General features: G+C 58.7%; 1 protein-coding gene across 1 annotated transcript in view; it reads right to left on the bottom strand.

The window, feature by feature from the left end:
• The window catches only part of MSI1 (musashi RNA-binding protein 1), a 30,989-nt gene that overhangs the window by 13,322 nt on the left and 15,178 nt on the right, over window positions 1-2,489 (bottom strand). The window lies entirely within an intron of this gene.

Here is a 2,489-nt window from a genome sequence, read left to right as displayed (position 1 = left end):
GCGACCAGGATTGTTTGCCTGCGGCTCCAGCCGGGGGGCAAGGAGCAGGGAAGGCTTTGTTCCCAAATCCCGGCCTCAAAGGAGAAGAGAATTAAAGGGGGGGAGAGAAGCAAAGCTGGAGAGGGGAGAGGAATAAGGGGCCTCCCAGCGACAGGGGAAGCGGAGGCCTCAGACAACAGAGCCTGCCTGGGAAAGCTGGGAAGCGCCCCCGCCCCCACCCCAGAGGAGCCTTTCCTCTAAGTGAGGTTTCCCACTGCTGGAGGCTGTAATTAGAGCAAATTTACTGCAAGGCCTGAGCAGGGCTGCCTTCCCGGGGGGAGGGGCGGCCGGATCCCATCCCCCAGCCGGCCTGGGGCTGCTCTCCTCCCCAGCGAGCACATCACCGCCTGGTGCCACTTTTCCCCCCATCTTCCCGCTGGGTGTTGCCTTGCAGAGACGCATCTGCACCGCTCCGCAGATCAGGCCGAGCAGGGTTAAAAAATACACTTCAATCCCCTCCGTGTAAGCCCCAGTGTAAACCTGTCCCACTGACCCATCCCTCCTCTCTAATACCACTGCCTTAATCCGATTATGAAACTGGACATGCAAGTGCTCAGGGGAGGCAGCGGCAGTCTCCGGCCAGCAGCTGCCCCGGCCCTCCTCCTCCTCTTCCGTGCGAGACAGCCGCTCCCCGAGCAGCGAGCCCCGTGCGCCCCCGACTCTGTGGAAGGATTACTCCCTTGCCTTGTCCCCAGGAAGCATCTGCATTGCTGCCTTCTCTGGAACAGCCTGTCGGTGAGGGCAGAACGCTGCCCATACCCCCGTGCAGGCAGCTACTGGCTTCACTCGTGGAAAGCCCACAGCCCCAGTCAGGGAAGGGAGAGGGCTCCTAGCCTCAGCCCCCCCAGGACAAAACAGGACACCCGGCTCCACCTCAGTGCCACAAGGATGGAAGCAGCCCTTGCTAACGTTTCCAGTGCCACCACAAGCAGAGATTGTCTTTGATGCCCTTGGGCTTGTCCAACACGTCCACCCCGCAAGAGCCAGGTGACAACAGACAACCCGACTCCCGCTCATCCCGCACTCTTCCCGTCCCACCTCAGCCTCCCTTGGCCAAGCCAACAAACACCTGAGAAACGTGCCAGGCGTCCAGCTGGAGCCATGGGGGATGTAAGACTTCACAGAGACCCAAAGCAACTCCTCAGCAGCTTCCCAAGACACAGCCAGCTCATCACACTGCCATTCCCCATCGCCACTTGCTCCTGCCCCTGCACCATTTGCCTTCATGGTGCTGGGGGGAAACCTGATGTAGCTTAAAAATATTTCAAGAAGCTTTACTGTCTCTTTTTGTTCTTTTTTTAAGCCAGATCCGCTCCTCCACCCAGTTCTCAGAAAGGCTGGGCACATAGCTGTCCTCCTCCCCAGTAAACACTGGGAGAAAGCTGTGTCAATGGCACTTTGCAGCGGTGCTGCCCCTGAAGACTTCAACTTGGGTAGCTGGAGCCCACAAACCCATCGCAATGAGAGATGTGCACGAGAAAGAAAAACCCAGCGGGGGCGCGCACAGCCCAGCTGCTGCCTTACTCTGTCCGACCAACCCCAGCAACAACCTCTTCCTCGCAGAGCCTGGACAGCGGTAGCAGCTGCAAGCGGCAGAGCCCAGCGCACGTCCACACACAAAACCACCTCACGCCAATGGCCCGGGCCACGGCCCAGGCGCTCCCGCAGCACTTGGAGCCGGGAGAAGTGCCACTGCTTCATCCCAAACCGCACTCCGTACGCCGAGAGGAGAGCTGCAGCCTTCCTCCGTCTGAGCCTTTTTCCAAGCTTCTGCCGGTGCTTTGAGATCAGGTGTCTACCCAACACCCCAAAACATCTTGTGAAAACAGATCTACGGTAACATGTACTCTATTTGAAAGCTGTTTCCTGCTATGAGCTAAATCTAAGATAGATAGATGTATACGTATGCGTATATACACATAATATGTGAAATAGTCTCACCCCACTCAACTCTAGGGCCCCAGCTCTATGTATAGCTACAACTGGTGGTTTTTATTGACAACAAAACCTATACACCGATACATGAGCATCTTCTCGTCTCCTTCCAAGGCAACAGGTGAGATGAGTTGGGTGGTCTCAGGCAGCACGCAGCCAGTGACGTGAGATAAAGCAGGGCCCTGCAACCCGGGAGGTTGTGGAGGTAGTGCTGGAGTGTACAAAGGCCAGCGGGACAGGCTGCAGACCGGAGCACGCTGCAGAGCCGGGAGAAAGGCCTCACCTGCATCCACAGGGAACAGCCATTTCCAGGACTCTGCCCAGGGGGGCCGGCCTCACGCTCACGCCAGATCCCTCCTAGCTCTTGCCATCACCTCCCCCGGTCTGGAGCTAGGGGAGGGGACGGGGACCGGCTGCCTCAGCTCGCAGGGATCCCTGAGGCCCAGCACTGCCCGAACACCCGCGCAGACCCTCGCACAAAGCGCTGACCGCCGAGGGGATGGAAGTACCGTGGC

Source organism: Pygoscelis adeliae, unplaced genomic scaffold, assembly GCF_000699105.1.
Source record: "Pygoscelis adeliae isolate BGI_AS28 unplaced genomic scaffold, ASM69910v1 Scaffold358, whole genome shotgun sequence".
NCBI lineage: Eukaryota > Metazoa > Chordata > Aves > Sphenisciformes > Spheniscidae > Pygoscelis > Pygoscelis adeliae.
The sequence above is the reverse complement of the archived record's forward strand: the minus strand, read 5'-3'. Positions and strand labels throughout refer to the sequence as shown.